We start from the raw sequence: 19,472 nt of genomic DNA, 5'->3' as shown, positions 1-19,472 counted from the left end.
TTTTCTGTTTTGAATGATAGCAGTTGAGTGCATGAGCTCATTCTGGTTTTTACCTGAATTTTTGTAGCGGTAGCGATGTTAAACATCTTTTTTGTGTACTTGTTGGCCATTTACACTTCTCTAGATCAGCATCTCTCAAGCTTCTGGCTGAGACCCCTTTGGGGGTCAAGCAGCCCTTTCACAGGGGTCACATATCAGATATCTGTATTATGATTTATGACAGTAGCAAAATTACAGTTATGAATCAGCAATACAAATAATTCTGTGGTTGGAGGTTCCCCACAGCATGAGGAACTGTATTAAAGGGTTACAGCGTTAGGAAGGTTGAGAATCCCTGCTCCACATGAATGTTTATTAAGTCTTTTTGTTTTGGGGGTGATTTTGTTGTTGAGTTGAGGGGGTTCTTCATGTGTCAGACATACTTTACAGACATTTCCTGGCCCTGTGTAGGCTTCTGTGTAGTTCTAACGGTATACTTTGATAAAATAAGCAGTTTATTTTATGTCTAACATGGAACCTTGGAATGCTGTTTAGACTCTCTCTGCCTATACATGATTTTATTTTAATTATGCATATGTGTATATGAGAGGTGTGTGGGTATATGCATATGAGTACAGTGCCCACCAAGACCAGAAGAAGGCGTAAGATCTACCTGGAACTAGAGTTACAGATGGCTTTGAACCAGCCAACGTGACTGCTGGGAACTGAACTTGGGTTCTCCGAAAGAACAGTACACACCCCTAACTACTGAGTCAACTCTCCAGCCCAATATTTATGTTTTTAATCTAATTCAGAAATAATGCATCACTGTGCTTAAGCTGATGATAAAGTCTGACAAATTTATAGAATAAGTTTGCTTTAAAGTTGTCAGCTACCAAGTCTAGAACTGAAGAACTCCAAAGGTAACAGGGACCATTTCCCCACTCAGGTTTTGTCAGTGGGGACAAAGGAAGCTGCAAACACATGCATTAACAACCACTTGCCATTGTCCTTGGGTTTAGAATCACGACTCTTCTACAAAGAGCCTTTGAATATTACAGTTTTTCAGCAAGAAAGAGATGAAAAAATTACTTGTGGGACAAGCATCTGAACATTTCCATTGCCGAATTTAGCTAGGAGCTGTTCCATGGTCAAAAGATGAAAGAAAGCGAGTCTGAAGGAGGACTCGGGTGTTTATAAGGATGCAGGATGCACCCTGAGCTGTGGGTCCTGCTGGTCTCTGCAGCTATGAGAAAAGCACATCAGCCCTGCAGCCCTCGAGCCCTCGAGCCCTGACCCTGACAAGGAAGAGCTTGTGGGCTTCCGTAATCTCTGAATCTCGTGATGTCTGCCTATTGGACCGTCCAGGAAAGCACCGAAAGATTGCCTTAGCAGTCTTTTTGTCTCTAGCCCCTTCAGCGCTGTGACTTATTCTTAGTTCTACAGTTTTCTCCCACAAGCTATCACTAGGTCACGGCGTCATGGGTTGCGCTCTGCTGTCACGGTGTCCTCTGTACACGGAGCTTAATGGAAACTCTGATTCTCCTAGACGATGCCATTTGAAAGGATCACATAAGAAGCCCGTTGAGTCATTGCTGCAGCCCCCTAACAAAGGGTAGGTTTATGGTATTTTTTTTTTAACAATAGAAGTTCAGACAAGAGAAAGTCATTTATTTAGAAGGCACACAAGATTGCCTTCCTGATGTCATTTTTATTCTGAATTGTGAAACAAGTTCAAGGGAATGAGTCAAATAGAAATTTTAGTGCAAAACATTACCACTCCATGACTGTACTTCAACAACAGAATGCCCATTGGGTGAACACAGACAAGAATTAATAATGGTTCATTCATGCACATACGTAGGCGTACTTAAAGGATATATGTGGGAAAATTAACCACGGTCATATCTAGCTTTTTCCCATGAGTCCCTCTTGACTCAGTCTCTGACTTCTGATGAGTGATCCATTTGGAATGAACTCCTTGTGGCCTTTCAGACACACCAGACTTTCCAGTGGTCCTTCTTCTTCTTATCTAATGCTCCACTCTGACCACCCCTCACCCACTTCACCTCCAACTGTTGCAGAATCACTAACTAACCTTTGTTTGGGGGGATTTATCTGATGAGGTTATCTTAAAAGAAAGAGGTGCTTGAAAGAAGAAGACAGCCTTCAACAGCACAACGGATGCTGAGGTAGAGTGGTCCCTGACCCCTGAGTTCTCATCCTTGGCTACCACTGGGGAGCCACATGATGTCAGGTCAGCCCCTCAAACTCACTGTCCCTCAATGTTTTCTTCCTTTGCAAAGAGACACAGGACAGAAATTGTATGGTTTCAAATATATTTTCACAGTGGAGGTCCCATTTTAGACTTAAATTTGTATACTACTGATATTTTCCATTTCCAGGCTGAAAATTGAGATGTTGTAGTCATAAGAAGTTTATTTCTGTTCAAATTCCAGCTAAGGCTCACAGAAACGTAAAACAAAAGACCCTATCTCAGAAACATCTGCCACCTTTTATATTTGATATATGACCAGTCAAAAGCTCAAGACCAACAGAGGCACGCACCTTTGTTTCTATTAGTGTCTAGTTTCTTTTCACATAAATAATTCCATAAATCAAGTGTGATTATGGAAGTGACATTTTGTTTCTCTTCCAAACGCCGACATTTTCTTTACTTCAGACTTTGTGATGAAAAAGAACATTTGAAGCTTCAAAAAGATAATAAAGAATTTGCATGAAATTCTTAACAAGAACAGTCTAAAGTTAACACTGTGGGAAATACAGACACAAGGAGAATGCTTGTTAGCTTTCCAGGAAGGGTGGAAGAATTAACAGATGAAGAATCCAAGCAGATATGGGAAAGGAGGAGGCTTGCTTTTTCCGTAGTGCACACTCAGATGCCAGAGCTCCCGGACAAGCTTTGGCAGCACTGCAAAATGCCCTTGCTCAGATGCCAGGGGCACTGCCGCTGAAGAAGGGAGATGTCAGAAACCCTCCTGTTGGGGAGCCATCTGATAGTGGTTATCATATTTCATGACCAGTTTATCTAGACATGGAGTGAAACTTTTGAACAGATATTTATATGAAACTGTTTCTTTAGAATTATTCTTGTAATAGTTTAAGATATCACGTTTGAAGAGATACCATGACCACAGCAACTCTTATGAAGGGAAACATTTAATTGGGGCTGGCTTACAGTTTGGAGGTTCAGTCTGCTGTCATTATGGTGGGAAACATGGCAGTGTGTAAGTAGACTTAGTGCTACATAGGGCCTAAGGGTTCTACATCTGTATCCTCAGACAGAAGAGTGAGCTAGTGGGCCTAGGCCGAGATCATGAAACCCCAAAGCCCAACCCCAGTGATAGATACACTTAACAAAACCACACCTATTCCAACAAGGTCATACCTCCTAATAATGCCACTCCCTCTGAGCCTATGGGAGCAATTTTCATCTGAACTACTACATCCCACTCCATGGCCCCCACAGACCTGTAGCTATATGACACTGCAAAACTGCATTTAGTCCAACTTCAAAAGTCCCCAGAGTCTATCACAGTCTCAACACTTTTTAAGAGTCCGAAGTCTCTTCTGAAACTCATGACAGTCTCTTAACTCTCACCCCTGTAAAATCAAAATAAGGAGAAAGAAGATCACATACTTCCAACGTATAATGGCATGGGATATACATTGCCATTCTGAAAGGGAGGAAAGGAACACAGTGAGGAAATACTGGACCAGAGCAAGACTGAAATCAGCCGGGCAAACTCCAAACTCTGTATTACCACATCTACAGTCATAGCGCTCTTCAGATCTCCAACGGCTTTTAGCTTAGTTGATTACAGCACACTACTTTCTCTTGGGCTGGTTCCGCTCCCTGGTAGCAACTCGCTTTGGCCAGATATCCCATGGCCCTGGCATCTCCAACATCTTGGGGTCTCCAAGGCAATCCAGACTCCACTTTCACAGCTTCACACCATGACCTCTTTAGACCTCCATGCGGGGACACCCCTGACACGCGCCTGTCCTCAGCAGCTTTCCTTAGTCATGGAGGGAGAGTCCATAGCCCATTTCCTGGATCCTTGATTCTAAGGGAGAAGCTGCCAAGTTCTGCTGCTTGCTGGGGTTGGATCATGGCCCCTCGTTCAATTTCAATTCAATCATACAATTCAATCTGTTCTCCATGCTTTCCTTCCTTGCTTAAGTTTGGCTGTCCTGGAATTTTCTCTGTAAACTAGGCTGACTCTGTACCTAGAGATCTTCTGGCCTCTAACTTCTAAGTGCTGGGATTAAAGGTGTGCATCACCGCCACGCCTGGATCTAAAGTTTTCTTTAATTCCTTTTTACAAGTCAGAAGCTTGGCTGGGTGGGGTCTTGCCGAGGCCACCGCTCCTTTTACTCCACTTAGTGTCTGGCTTCCCTTTAAACTGTTTACACTTCCTGGTGTTCCTTTTCTCCTCCAGCTGTATATTTTCCCTCGCTCAGTTTGCTCTTTTTCACTATAGATCTGCAAAAGACCGGCCACTAATAGCCACACAACACAGTCAGGGCTAGGCTGTTTGGAAATGTCTTTTACCAAAGTTGTTAATCCACAGTTTTCCAATTGAATCTCAGGCCTATACATATTTTTCTTCTCAGGCCCCCCACAGTTCAAATCGCCATCAGCACCACTGTCTTTCTGCCATGCACCTACTAGAATGGCTCCTTCTATTCTCCTTAAAGGACCCTGCTGCTTTTCTAATTCAAAGTCTCAAAGTCCACATTCCTCCAAACAAAAACAGGATCCAGCCTATCACAGCAATGCCTCAGTCCCTGGTACCAACTTCTAGGGTTTCCGTTGCTGTGAAGAGACGCCATGACCATAACAACTCTTATAAAGGAAAATATTTAATTGGGCCTGGCTTACAGTTCAGAGTGTAGTCCATTATCAACACAGTGAGAAGTACACAGGCAGACACGGTGCTGGAGGGACAGCTGAGAGTTCTACATCCTCAGTCGTAAATCTCAGGCTGGCAGCAGGAAGAAAAAGCCGCTGAGCCTAGGTTGAGCTTCTGAAACCGAAAAGTCCTCTCCTCCCCCAGTGACACACCTCCTCCAACAAGGCCACACTTTCTAAAAGTGCCACTCCCTGTGAGCCTATGGGGGCCATTTTCATTCAAACCACCACAATTGAATATATAATAATAAATAAATAATTGGTAGTTAAGTGTATCTAAAGGTTTTGACTATGTGTTGATTTGTTGGTGCCTTTCTGATATAAATTCCAGGATGAAAACCAGTCTGGCCTTCATCCCAAATGCAGCTAAGGATGACTCAGCAGCTGAAATTCAAATTTAGCTGAAATAGTATTAGCAATTTTTCATGCTGTTTTAATTCTTGCTGCTTTTCTGAAACTAAGCAAACAAACAAACATTATTTCCAGCTATTCAAACCAGTGATGTGACATTGTCATTTGAAATTCAGAAAAAGCATCCCACAATACTCAAATTCATTTCTTACTTCCAGGAGAGTCCAAAGTGGTAAGCATAGTTATTAGCCTTAAATTAATGCAAAAGATCTGACTTGGTTGACAGGTACCTGTGCCAGGTCCTGTTCCAGTCACTTTGTCAATATAAGCTTATTTAGTCTCATAATCCCGAGAGGTGAGAGAAGATTATTACGCCTGTTTTACAGACAAGACCAGAAACTCTCAGGAAACAGTGACTTAGAAGCAACTCAGGAAGCAGCGCTAGCCTGGCAGCGCTCATCTGAGCAAGAACAGAGACACGTATGTGGCATCGTGTATTCTGACAGTTTATCTTCTCAATCTTGAACTAAAAACATGGGGGAAATGTAAAATTATGAGTCTATCAATAACTTAAATCATCTAACAAATATTTACTGAGCGATGGCTATAGGCCAAGCACAAGGATTCTCTGCTCCCTTAATGACGAGGGACATTCAAAGAAAGGCAAGTGACTACCATCTTCTTTTATAAAAATCCTTAAATAAGCCATATATGCTGGACATACAAGTCTTTATGAATATATGCATACATTTTAAAAATTGTATGATCCTTCCATTTCTCATACAGAAGGACTTAAAGGAGTGAACTGTTGTTCACTCCCGAACAAGCTGAAAGTAGTGACAGCAGACCGGAGGTCTAATCCTGTCCACAGGTTGTTTCCATTTGCTTTCAACAGTTACATTTGTTTCCAGACCATTAACTGCTCAGGATAGATGAATGCCTACCCATTTAGAAAACTTCCTCGAACATGCAGGCTTAATTGGAGTAGGTGTGTGTGTGTGTGTGTGTGTGTGTGTGTGTGTGTGTGTGTGTGTGGTATACTGAAACAGAATAAAAATGATTCTTGAAGGTATTTAAACGAAGAAAACTTTAGTGAGAGAGACATGTGTTTTCATTGCCAAAGGCTAACTTTATTTTAGCTATAGAGATAAAGTGAGTAGAATTGCATCTGCATCTGCATCTGCATCTGCATCTGCATCTGCATCTGCATCTGCAGCAGGGAAAAACAACAGAGTGCCTGCCAAGCAGCTCAGTGTTTTCAGACACTAGTAGACACGGAGGAAAGTCCTTCAAGACTGTGCAGCTGAGAGGAAGCAAAGGTGCCCCTCCATTTCAGCACTGTCAGATGAAAATGCAGAATGTCAGTACAAACTTGGTGTGGATGCTTAAAGTGAACGATTATTTATTTACTGTAGATTCCAGTTAAATCGGGTGTCCTGTGTCTGGCAGCACCATTATATCCCAGCCCTGCTGGGCAGAGAGCTTGGCATTAAGCTGCCATTTGCTCTGGGTAGGTGTGTGTGTGTGTGTGTGTGTGTGTGTGTGTGTTTGTGTCTATCTATGCCTTTCTATATGTGTGTAATTCTGTGTGTCTGTCTGTCTATATCTCTCTATGGTATGTGTGTGTGTAATTCTGTGTGTCTGTGTTCTCTCTGTGGTGTGTGTGTGTGTATATGTATGTGTCTTGGTCTCTCTGTCTATCTGTCCCCGTCTATGATGTGTGCGAGTGTGTGTGTGTAATTTTGTGTGTCTCTCTGTGGTATGTGTGTGTCTGTCTGTCTGTCTGTCTGTGTCTCTCTGTGTGTGAGGGGGTGATTCTGTGTGTCTATCTGTCTGTGTCTCTCTGTGGGGTGTGTGTGTGTCTCAGTCTATCTGTGCCTGTGTGTGTGTATAGGTGTGTGTGTGTGTGTGTATAGGTGTGTGTGTGTGTGTATAGGTGTGTGTGTGTGTGTGCGCGCATTGGTATGGAATCAATAACAACTCTAACAGAACATTCAGGAGCTTCTGTGGTTTAAAGATTCCCACCAAATTCATGTGGAAAGTTCATTCCTATTGTTAGGTAATAAGAGCTGAGACCACACTGGCCCTTTAAGAGGTCATTAGGCCATGAGAACTTTGTTGTGCAAGGATTAATGGGTTTACTCCCAAAGTAACCCTGTTACAAAGGCCAGTTTGACTCTTGTCTCACCATCTGGACCCCTTTCACCATTTGATGCTTAGGCCATCTTGAAACTCATCAGCAAGTACGCCCACAAGACACAGACTCCTCACCTTGGACTTTGTAACCACCAGACTGTAAAAAAACTCTATTTTCTTTATAACTCCTCCAGCCTATGGCACCATTGCAGCGTTAGAAAACGGACCAGAAGAGCCTCCAGGTGGAGACTGGGGTGTTTCTTGTCTGCTAACCCACACATTCCTCCTGCGAGGCTGGCGGGCTGCCTTCTCTGTTCACAGCCTCTGCCGAATTTCTGTCCAGAATGGCTCTCATTACCAAAGCTTTCTTGCTCTTCTCTTAAGACTTTTCACAACACGGGTTCCTTAATACTTCTGTTGCTATCCCCAGAACCATGTGGTGAACCCAGGATAGCTTGGACATCTAATAAACATTTACTGTGCGTGAGGTTCCCGTGGCCTTTCCTGCCTGTTGTTTTAGCCGTCGCTTCCTTCTCAAAACAGTAAAGAGGAAACAGGATAAATGTGTTCCCTCCTAGTCTCCATGATTTCTTTTTCTGTATAAAAGCCCAGCAAGAAAGGCTGGGTTACATCAGTACCGCCAAGTTGCTTGCTGCCTCCCACGGTATCGGGTGCATACGAGGTACACAAAGATGAATGGTCCCATACACGAGATTTATCTGCAGTTCGCAAACAACATTTCATCGAACCTCGCTTATGTTACAGAAGCTGTGCTAGGCTGGGGAGGAAGGGTCATTCCATGCTGCACAGCTGGAGACACACTAAAAAGAGCTGTCAGGGAGTCCTAGGCGGAAGTGGGAGCAGATATGAGCCATGTGACTACTCTCCTAAGTGTTTGAAGTAGAGAGAGAGCTGCCTGCAGCACCACACAGGAGGAGGTGGAAAAGGAAACCCCAGACCTTGTTATCAGGAAGGGGAGGTGCTTTCTCACAGCTGTCTTCGGCCTCCTTCCCTAAGGGCTATATATCTGAAGTGACAGGATCGCCTCCTACTGTGCAAGAGGTAATGTTATTCTTAAAGCCACAGAAAACAGCAAACCCTCTTAAGTGTAGCTTGACATGAAATACCTACCGCGTTCCACTAAAGTACTGACGTCAGGCTGGGGGAAATCACCTTCAATGAGAAAGAAGAACAGAGTGAGCTCCCAAACGCTCTCTAATTGATTTACGTTATATATAACAAGGTAAAAGCTTATTAGACAGGTGGCCAGCTGTCACCTGACCTTAGACAAGAGCAGAAGCAACCACGTGAAAGGAAATTTAACAGGAAAACTCTCCAGACAACCAAATCATGAAGAAAGGTTCTTAATGCATGAGACAAAGGTTACTGGTTTTCCTCTCTGAGTTCTTTCATTTTAAACACTGTCCATCTTTGGAAAGGGATCTTTTGAAACCTTATCAATAACTACGGTAGTTTACTGAAACACAGCTCTTGTAGACTGAATTTAATGGAAATCACCTTTTAGGTGGCATTGATTAATTGTTTAAGGCAGAGAGTTGTTTTCAGGCTTAAAAGCATAGCTTGACATTTTCACCTATATATATACTATATATTTACAATAGTAAATTTTCAAAAGATCCAAAGAGAGCTGGAAACATTCATCTTTTTATGTATAGCATATGTTTATAAAGGAAAAATGGTCAGAAATTAAGTCCTTTGGACTGTGGTGTGGACCATCTTGGGCCTGATGAAAAGTGTGTTTTTCTCCCAAGTCTCAACGTATCATTGCCATGGTGACAGGAGGGTGGCAAATGTGCCTGCTGTTACTGCCGCCATTACTTCAGATAGCTGTATGCAAATTCCAATGTGCTTCTTAAAGCAGACTCGGAAGACTTAAGTAATAATCTTGTACCAGGCACCAGCAACCTCTTATCATAACCACTAAAAGTCCCTTGTGGAAAAGAGACTTTCAGGAACTGGAGAGACAGTGCAGCGGTTAGGAGCACCGGCTGCTCTTGCCAGGGACCCAGGTTCAGTTCACAGCACCCACATAGCAGTTCACAATGTTTTGTAAATCCACTTCCAGGGGGATCCAATGCCCTCTTCTGGCCCACATGAACACTGCAATGTGTAAAAATCCATAAGCACAGGTAAAACACACATACACATAAAATAAAAATAAATTAATATTTATATCTAAATATTAAATAAGCGTTAAGCTTGCATCCCAAGAGTTAGTTTTCATAACAGTGCGTTCACCTTTGGGCCTGCACCACTAAGCTCCTCTCATGAGCTGCTGAAATATGAAAAGGGATCCATGTTGAAGACTTATGAAATACACACAACAGTGGGAGAGTCCTTCCTTATATGATGTTAGTCCAGAGATCCAGTAATATGAACTGTGGGGTTTATCTTGACAGGTAAGTCAACTTATTGCTGAGCAAAACAGCCAGACAATACCGTCCTTGTTACCGAGCCACAGGTGTTTAAAAGGCTAAGCAAGCGAAAGGTAGAGCCTTCAGCATCGTCCGACAGGAGTAGATGGGGACAAGGAAACAGAGCGAGGAGGGAGAGGATGTGGGGTGGGGCGGGGGGAGGTGGGCAGACAGCAAGGCAGGTGCTTAGGAAGTCAAAAAGAGAAATTGAAATCTACAGCAGAAAGAGCTGCCTGGTTAAGTTTTTATGGCCCCACTAGAATAAGATTTGTAACTTCCTGTTAGTCACAGACGGAGGACTTATTCTAAGACATAGTTTTTAGTAGAATACATTTAAGGTTTTGGATGCAGTCCTGCTCTGAAAGCCCATTATTTCCAGATTAAGCACAGGGAAATTGTGTCACCTCAAATGAACACCTGCTATCAGCCTCAGAAAACATTTAGAAATCCCACCAAGATCTACAGCAGAACTCTATCCCATATTTCTTGAGTTGGCTACCAGATCACGTCAGGAATTCTCATATGGAAGCGCTCTTAATGGGTGTAACAAAGTGGTACAAACCTGTGAATTATGTAGCTATGCACTCACTGAACACTATTGCATCAGTCTGGGTAACATCTCACCTAGAAAGAGGCCGTGTATGCTTGTTTCTCCTACCCCTGTCCGTGGGACTATTTTCTAATACATCTAGTGGATTCCTAAAACTTCAGGCATATATTCAGATCCTATATCTGTGTGTTGACCTATTCATATGTACCTCTGATGAAGTTGAATTTACGAATTAGACACTATGTTTGGAACATGTAGCTGGAAAAGGAAACCATGGGCAAGGAGTACAACCATAGCCCTGTGAGGGAAGCTTCTAGAGAAGAGCGTCCAAAACTTGCTGAAATCGAACAAGTAATAGATGAAAATTGTATCACCTGTAATAAAGACGTTCATTAAGTAACATCGAGGTGCTGCTAAAAATGAACTAATTCAAAACCATAGAAGAAAAACTAGGAAAACAGTTGAGGCTCTCATAGGCAAGGACGCTTCTTACCTAGGTGGGAACTAGTATTTTTCATAGTTGCGCCAAGACACAGATTCTGACGCATAGTGGACAGGCAAACCAAGGTGTTCTGTTGCTCAGACTACTCTGGGTGGGCACTGTAGCTCCCACGTTGGGGGAGGGAGGGTCTTAGTCGGTGTGATGTGCTCTTAGCTGGTTCTGAGGTAGAGGATTGTTACACTGTTGCTGACTCTGTTTGTCTCCCATGACCTATCTAGACTCCCCAGTAGCCAACAAGTCTTGCTGATCTAAGGATGAGGAGACAGAAGAAACCAGGCATTTAAACTCTGCCTTGTCTTCCTTGGGTCCCAGCTGAGGTCATCCTGTACCCCGAGCCATTTAACCCAACACCCAGGGTCTGACCTCCCAACAGTGCAGAGACATGGAGCTGCCAGCTATGTCCTTTCAATGTGTTCCAGGAGTGTAGCTTTACAGTTTTCTTCCCTTTGCCCATTTTTCCCTTTCACTGATACAACCCTTCCTGGACGCCTCCTCTCAGCCACCGTGCTCCCTAGCTTTTTCTAGTAGAATCCTCCATCTCCTCCTGTCCTCTCACTTAGACCGGCTCTCCCTTTCTGTCCATCCTCCTGCCTCACTCCAGGGAAATAAGGTCTTTTCTGGGTGAGGTCAGTGGACCCTCATCATCAACTTAATTTGGTGTCACCTCTCCCTGAAGTGGGAGGTGCTCAGATGGTCTTACTCCAGAATTTTTACGAAACATAGCCACGTCTCTCCTGACCCTGCAGGCCCACTCCTGGGCCAGCCCCAGGTACAGTGCATGGAGAGCCCACTGTCCCTCTCCTTCCCTGTAAACTGTTCACACCTCTCCGGCTTTTCTTCTCTTCCTTTAAAAAACATTCTTCTATTAGCATACTCTCCTTGAGACCCACACGAGCCTCGCCCAAAAGAATACTAGATTTTGTTCTTAGATGAGGCGCTATATTTTAAATATTGCACTCTCATTCAGATACTTCAAAGCCACAGAACTCTCTCACATGTCAAACATTACCCAGTTAATTTTCATGTTTAAGTTACTGTTGACTCCCACGTTCCAACTTCACACAGGAAACTCCAGACTCCAGATCTGGCTTTCAGGGAGAGACAGGCTTGATTTCTGACAAGATTAGCTTTTGAAATATGAAATATAGATTCTAGTGAGGAGAAATTTCTAATTCTTTGAAGGACCAACCTGATTAAATACTTCAAAACATTACTCACCACACTCCCCAACAATGCATTGCTGTTCTGAAATGCCCTTCCAGTTTTTGGTTATTCGATCAGTTGTAATATAAAATTTACATGTCTTTGGCACCTTCACTGATTTCTGTCCTTTTGATGCCTTGTTCAGTTCTTCAACATTTGAGCAGGGAACAACAGCGTCCCACACTCACTCTATTGCCCAACTTTTCCAATTCATCAGTTGATTATATATTGGACACATATAACATAGAGTGCCCTGCTTTCCGTGGGAAATACATGCCAACGCTCCTACCACTAGGCTGAAGACATGAATAAATAAGACCTAAATACACACACACGTGTGTATATTAACAATGTGTTATAATAAAGGTTATGTAAATTGTGTGGCCTCTCTCCTGTGTATGTTTCAGAACCTTGTTCGACTGTACTTGCCGTTGTCACAATGAGTTCATGGTAACATGCTTAGATGACAACACAACGTGAGGTAGATCATAGTCGTTAGGTATTGCGATGTGAGGCTGCCAGGCTCACATAGAAGAGATACTTGACCACAGGCCCTGGGACACCACCACACCATCTAATAGCTGAGATGAGCACTAAGCAATTAGCAGGTGAATAGCATATACGGTGTGGATTCACGGGGCAGAGGATGATGGACGTCCCAGACGAGAACCTCGTCACTTACTTGCCAAGTTTACATTGAATAGTTTCAGTTCGTGACTGACCATGAGTAACTAAAACCATAGAAAGCAAAACCAAGGATAAAGGAAAATGGTTCATCATATATCAGACATCGTACATCTCCCTTGGGAGATAGCCATTGGAGGAAATCACATGTCAATAGAGGGCTAGAACTATTGCTTTATAGAGCATGGCTACACCTTCGCAAAGGAAAGAGTCAGTTGAGTCCTGAGCAGGAGTAACCAGTGCAGAGCCACTTGTGTAAAGAGGTTGCGATTCTTTGAAAGAACTACCAGCTCGTTGGTTGTCTCTATAAAGTAGCAGACAGGCAATGATAGTGAGGGTGACTGAAAACAGGCTATGTGAGTCTTGCGGGAGAGTGAGGGGGTCCTCACAGTGCTATTGAGGACAGTGCTGGAGAACAGGGACCACACAAGCTGCAAACAGCTACACCTGAGCCTGGGGCAGCAGGCTCCACCAGCACTGTGTCATGGCTACAGAGTTCCAGGACTGGTGGTGTGTGACGCGGGTGTGAGGGTGAAGATAAGGAATTGCCAGACAGCAATGGGAAAAGCAGGGCGTTAAGTGTGAGTTTTTCCTCCCAGCCCCAACCAAGCTCCCAGAATAACTACGCTGAGACTCAAAAATATATTTGCAAAAGACCCACCTTGGCAAGAAGCTTTAGTTGGTTCCCCAATTAGCTCCTAAGTTAATCATCCTGTTTATTTTCATCTAAGTTCTGCCACGTGGATGGTTACCTCCACATAGAGCTATGCTTCTGTCTTCCTCCAGGGTCTCAGGCAAATCCTCCACCTATTGTCTATCCCAGGATCCTATCTCCCTACCACACGTCCTGCCTTCTATTTCCTGCCTAGGCTTAAAGGCCAATCAGCATTTGATTGGCAGGTGCTGCAGCTATACAGTACGCTAGAGATTCTCTCTACAGTAGGAACTAAAATAAATTTGTTCATAAGTAATGGGGCAGTGGGAGAAAGCCTGGCTTCAGGAAGGGAGGGTGTGGCCCACAACAGAGGGCTGGTCCAGTAAAGAGCACGCGGCAAGATGAGGAATGGTAGAAGGACCCAAGGTCCCCAGAGAAGCTGAAATAAAGGCTCAAGATCTCGGGAACAGAGCAGGTTGGGTGGTGACTTAGCTTGACAAACGTCTCCGGAATGAGTAGGTGAGGTGGAAATAGAGTTCTCAGAGCTGTGAGTGGGAGGACCCAAGCTCAGAAGGTACAGAACAGAGTCAGGCAGCCCTGAGAATGTCCAGCTATAGTGTGTCCCCTCTGGGAACATAATGCGTAGCTCACTGATTGGTCAGGTGTGCTTATTGGGCATCTGTTCTACACCAAACCACGCCCTAGCGTGAAAGTCCCTAACCCCTGGGAATTCTGATAGAGTGAAAGAGTAATTCAGGGAAGATGGGGGAAGAAAGCAGGACAGAGTCCCCCATGGGCTCGGGTCAGTTTAGAGTTAGTGAGGTTTACCCCAAAATCCAAGGTGATGGCTCTTAGCTTGGTAATGGGGAAGGGCGGCAGATGAGAAAGCAGAGATAGGAACGCTGAGACTCTTGCATTCAACAACCTGTTGTTGTTGTTGTTGTTGTTGTTGTTGTTGTTGTTCAAGCATTAGAAATGTAAAGGCAGATGTAAGTGGGACCCTGTTGTATTAATAAATACAGGTATCAATAAAAAAGCCAACCCAGAATGACTTCCCAGGATGCCAAAAGTTGAGTTTGGTTTTACAATATTTCCCTAACCAATGTTTCATGTTTTTATTCTAAATAATAACTGTAATATATGTAGATGTATATAATATATACATATATAATAACATACACACGCATGTGCGCGTGCACACAGACACACACACACACACACATTTGGTTTTTGAGACAGTGTTTCTCCATATCACTCTGGTGGTCCTGGAAGTTACTCTGTAGACCAAGCTGTCCTCAAACTCAGAGATCTGCCTGCCTCTGCCTCCTGAGTGCTGGGACTAAAGGTGTGCACCACCACTACCTAGCTACAAAATATTTAAAAAAAAAACAAATGCCAAAAATATAAAATTATCAATAACAGATGGTCACTGGAGTACAGACAATCTAACAATATATTAATAGTTTACTTTCTCACGTGTAAGGAAAACATGTTCATGAAGGCAGAGAAAACTATACATGAAATAATTAGAGTAATTTTCACTGCTCTAAAAATAACTGTGGTAATTTCCTTTGTTCTTACCATGCTACCACAGAGCATTAAAAAAAAAAAAAGGAAGAACCTGATCAACATTTTAAAAAAGTACTTTTCAACTAATTTTCTTAAAGAAAAAATTGGGAACTCTGTGTTGAGAATCAAATTTTTAAGCCATCATAAATTGAAATACATTTTGTGGTATTATGTATACTCTGTGAGTTCTGTTAGTAACAAATGTCACAGTGTGTTGATAGCACAGAACCCTGGCCTTTCATCAGTCTTTATTGTATCTGAAAAATATTAAGGACGAGAGGGCCTGGGATCAGTGAAGCAATCCTTGCATTGAGCTATCTCCACTCAAGACAGTTTTATGTAAGTGGTCATTTTTATGGGTCACTGACAGATTTCATACAAGTCCGATCCAGATGGCTTAAAAATGAAATGGATTTACCCTTAAAGACAATATTTCTTCAGTGGCCATGATGTATTGTCCCCCAGCTTCTGAACTTGCACAGATCTATTCAGTTAGAGGGACTGAGTCTCTGGTGGTTATGAGCGTCACATCATGAGCTCTGGAGAAGCTCACGGGTGCTGAGTGAGTCCTCCGACAGACTTGAGGAGGACAGACAGCGTCTCTAAACCACCTTCTTTGCCAGTGTCATGTCTTTGAGTGTTTATATGATAAAGAAAGAAAGAAGCAATACCCAGAGTATGTTTGTTCCATTAAAGGACTTGACTGACCTTAAAGCCTCTCAGCAGCTGGAACCAGGGCCATGGAAGGGACGCTATGCCATGTGAGGACAGAGGTCCCCACTGAATATTTGTAAGCATTCAGATGCCTCTGATGCAGAATTCTACCCGACACCTGGACTACAGCACCTTTCCCCTGGGTGGCACTTGGAATCTATAAAACACTCCTCCTTATCATTTGTCTTTTGTCATTATGAGGAGAAGAGAATATTCTTCTCTACATGTGACCCATAGGGAACCCAGGTTAGGGAGGTTATGTGGCTCTTAACTTCCCTACCTGTCACTTGCGGCTGAAGTTTGAACCTTAGTTAGCAGAATGTTATTCAGACTCAGCTGAGCCAAGATCTCCTAAGAAATGCTCACAAGAAACTGGCTTACATAAAATGATGATGGTGATGGAGGTGATGGAGGTGGTGGTGGTGATAGTGATGATAGAAGCTGTCCGTCAGTAAATATTAATTATTTGAGAGTCATCAGAATTTGCATATGTCATTTCATTTTAACCTTGTCAAAAAACTTCATGAAGGAAACAACGTTATCACCTGAAGCGGAAACTTAAGGGTTCTTTGGAAAGTTGGTTGGATGGTGTTTTGCTGGAGCAAAAACGTGAAGGAACGTTTTGCTGACACATGTGAAAGGCTGTTCTGCTAAAGCAAGCATGTGAAAGGGCACGTGATGAAGGATTCTTCGCTAACGACACGGATGTATTGATCTGCCTTACATTGTGTAGTTGAGCTGCATTTGTTGGGACTCCATAGAGAAAAACTCACAAAAAAATTCTGGTGATGTGCTGCAGTTTCTTGCTGCTTCTGTGGACTTGGGGTGATCGGCAGAGTGATGTCAGCTGAGAAAAGACCTGTGGAGGACACGTGCTGTTTGCAGGGTATAAATGGGGCTTGATGGATAGTGACAGAAGCTGAGCTGGGCTTGCTTATAGAGCTCGCTGTGCAATGCTGGTGGGTCTCGCAGCTTCGCTGATCTTCACTTTCCTGAGAGAGGCACAGCCGAGAACTTCTCATTCATCCTGCTGACTGGAGCCGAGGCTGAGGCCTGGCTGTCTCTGCTAGGTAGTACCACCACTGCTGATTCATCTTTGCTATCCTGACTCTACCAAACTGCTGCTGCAGACCTGTAAACTGAACTGCTGATTTACAGACAACACAGAGGGGAGCTGCTCCAAGGAACTATTTCTAAAGAGAAATAGGTCCCCCCCGTATCCTTTCTTTTCCTCTATTTCTGGTGGGTGGTGGGCTACAAGGGAGGTTAAGGCATTTAAAAACTGTCATTAAAAATAGGTATTTGAAAGAATTAAAGTTACAATCATCCTCATTTTATAGGTGCTGAGATTGGATAAATGAAAAAAGAGGTAATTTGTCAAGCTCACAAAACCAGTCAGTCAGTGACTCCCTGCAAGTTCCTTCTGATCCTGTACTCCAGGGTAGGCTGGTGTCCACACCACTGGTATTCATTGCCCTATCTGAGTACCCCACAAAGTACTGAAACCTGAAACTGCTCTATATTGGGGCTGTCATAGCAGACTAGAGGAATACCAAGGGGTCAATTTCCTTATATCAACATAATACAGCAAGCTGTGTGCTGAGTTAAATTTACACAACCCGTATGAGGTAGGCAGAGTGAAGAATGTCACAGGGTTGTCAAGATGATTGCAGAGAATGACATCTTCAATAATCTGTGAGACACTGACTCAATCTCTCTCATTTGGTAATGTTCATTCCCAGAAGCACACAAGAAAAATATAGAAAGGGGGCTAGAGGTGTCGCTCAGTTGGTAGAGTATTTTGCCCCTTGTGTGCAGGGTCCTGGGTTCAACCCCCGCCTCCAGCACTGCATCAGCCAAGTGTGCTACTGCATATGTGTAATCTAGCACTCGGGTGGCAGAGGCAGGAGAATCAGAGGTTCAAAGTGAGCTTTGGATGCATAGTAAGTTTGAGGTCATTCTGGAAGACATGAGACATTGTCTCAAAACCAGAAAAGCAATACCCAAAGCAACAGTGTAAAGACATCCAATTAGGGTTACTCCTAAAATCATGAGGTGGAGAGAGAACAAGCACTCCCAAAATGTGGCTCTCATTATGCTGCAGTTTTGAGGAGAAAGAGAAAAACCTAAACAAGACCAGTTTACTAAAGAGATAGAGAGTCAGGAAAAGACTTTCGGAGGCCCAGCATGCTTGCTAGAATTCTCTCTCAGACACTGGCAGCTTTAGTTGGTTAGCACAAGAGACGCAAATAAATGGTCAGATCCAGAGGACACAATTAGATATATCTGTTAGGAAAGTAGATCACATAAGACTCCCAAAGTATAACCAGCCATGTGCTTTATGCAAGTTAACTGAACATGACTGTCAGGGGCTGTTCAGGAGGGTGCTCCAGTGAATGAGAAAACATGGTGGCCCCACTGCCATATCCTCCCTGGAGCGGGACAATTAACAAAATAGCAAGTGTTCTTAAGAAAGTTAACCTGGCCACAGGCGTTGGCCACCCACCCTTGGTGTGTCTACACTCACTCAGATGCCTCTGGGCAGCTGTGCCTCTCTGCACAGTTTCCTCCTGTGTGGCTCAGAGCAGTGAGCAAGGAACCAAGAGGGGATGGGGGAGAGGCAGCCTGCAGACCATCAGAGTTTCCTCCTTGTCATTGGAGGGAAAGAGAGGTGTTGCTTATTATTGCCACCTCCCTGTTTTGTCTCCCTCCACATAGCCCCATTCCTTAGATACAACCTGAATGGTAAGAGGAGAAGAGAGGAAAGGAGAGGAGAGGAGGGGAGGGTACTAGCCATATGGGGTCTTATGTAAGAAGGTAGTGTCTACACGACCATGTTGGAGTGTGATGAGATCCTGCCAGGAGGAAGGGGATGCTCAGCATCCAGCAGCCCCAGATGCTCCAGAAGGGGCAACAATAGACGGACCAAGCTGACCATTAGAGGGGATGTGAACAGGGTACTTAGAGATTTAGTGGGGGAAAGAATGTGGTGCTGATGAGGGAGGCCTTTTGTTCCGAGAGAAAGGGAGCAGTGGTACTGTGCTTTTCTATGGATGCTTTGATTGGGTTTTGGCTTCAGTTAAAGAAGGATGGCAGTTGGGGGTTAAACCTGCAGAGAGGAAGACTTGCTACAAGAAATAACAAAACCCACAGATTTTCCAAGACACCAGACAGGGCCAAGTGCAGAGCACAGACCAGAAAATGGATCGTGGGCAGGTGCAGCCCCTCTCTTCTGATGCGATAGTCAGCATGATGGGAGGTACCTGAAGCAGGTGACATTTTATTTTCACCAGCTTGCTACAGATGGAGGTCCCCATGAGAGGGGAAGGCTTGGAAACAGATCTGATGGAGGATGAGAGTGGACCTGGGTAACACTGTGTGGCTCTGAGCTCCGGGACTTCCTCCAGCAGCACTACCAGCTGGTCCTGCAGGGCTGTGTGTGCTGTGTGCCACAAGATGCTTGGGTAGCACCTGTTCTGAACAGATCATCTGGCTTCTCTGTGACAGCCCCAAGTTCACAATCATCCAACAGCCAGAACTAGCTAAAGTCTGCAGTGCCAGAATCTATGTTCATGTTCACAGCTGAAGAAGAACTCCTAAGGCAGAGTATCTTAGCACAGAAATGCTTATTCAGATGAAAAAAAGCAATTGGGGTTCAGGCTTCTTGAAGCTTGTTGATTACTGAAATCACTTGGCTGTCTGTAGCACTGTTCTCTCTCTCTCTCTCTCTCTCTCTCTCTCTCTCTCTCTCTCTCTCT

The sequence above is a fragment of the Grammomys surdaster genome, unplaced genomic scaffold (genome assembly GCF_004785775.1).
Source record: "Grammomys surdaster isolate TR1022 unplaced genomic scaffold, NIH_TR_1.0 362, whole genome shotgun sequence".
NCBI lineage: Eukaryota > Metazoa > Chordata > Mammalia > Rodentia > Muridae > Grammomys > Grammomys surdaster.
This window is presented reverse-complemented; position numbering follows the sequence as displayed.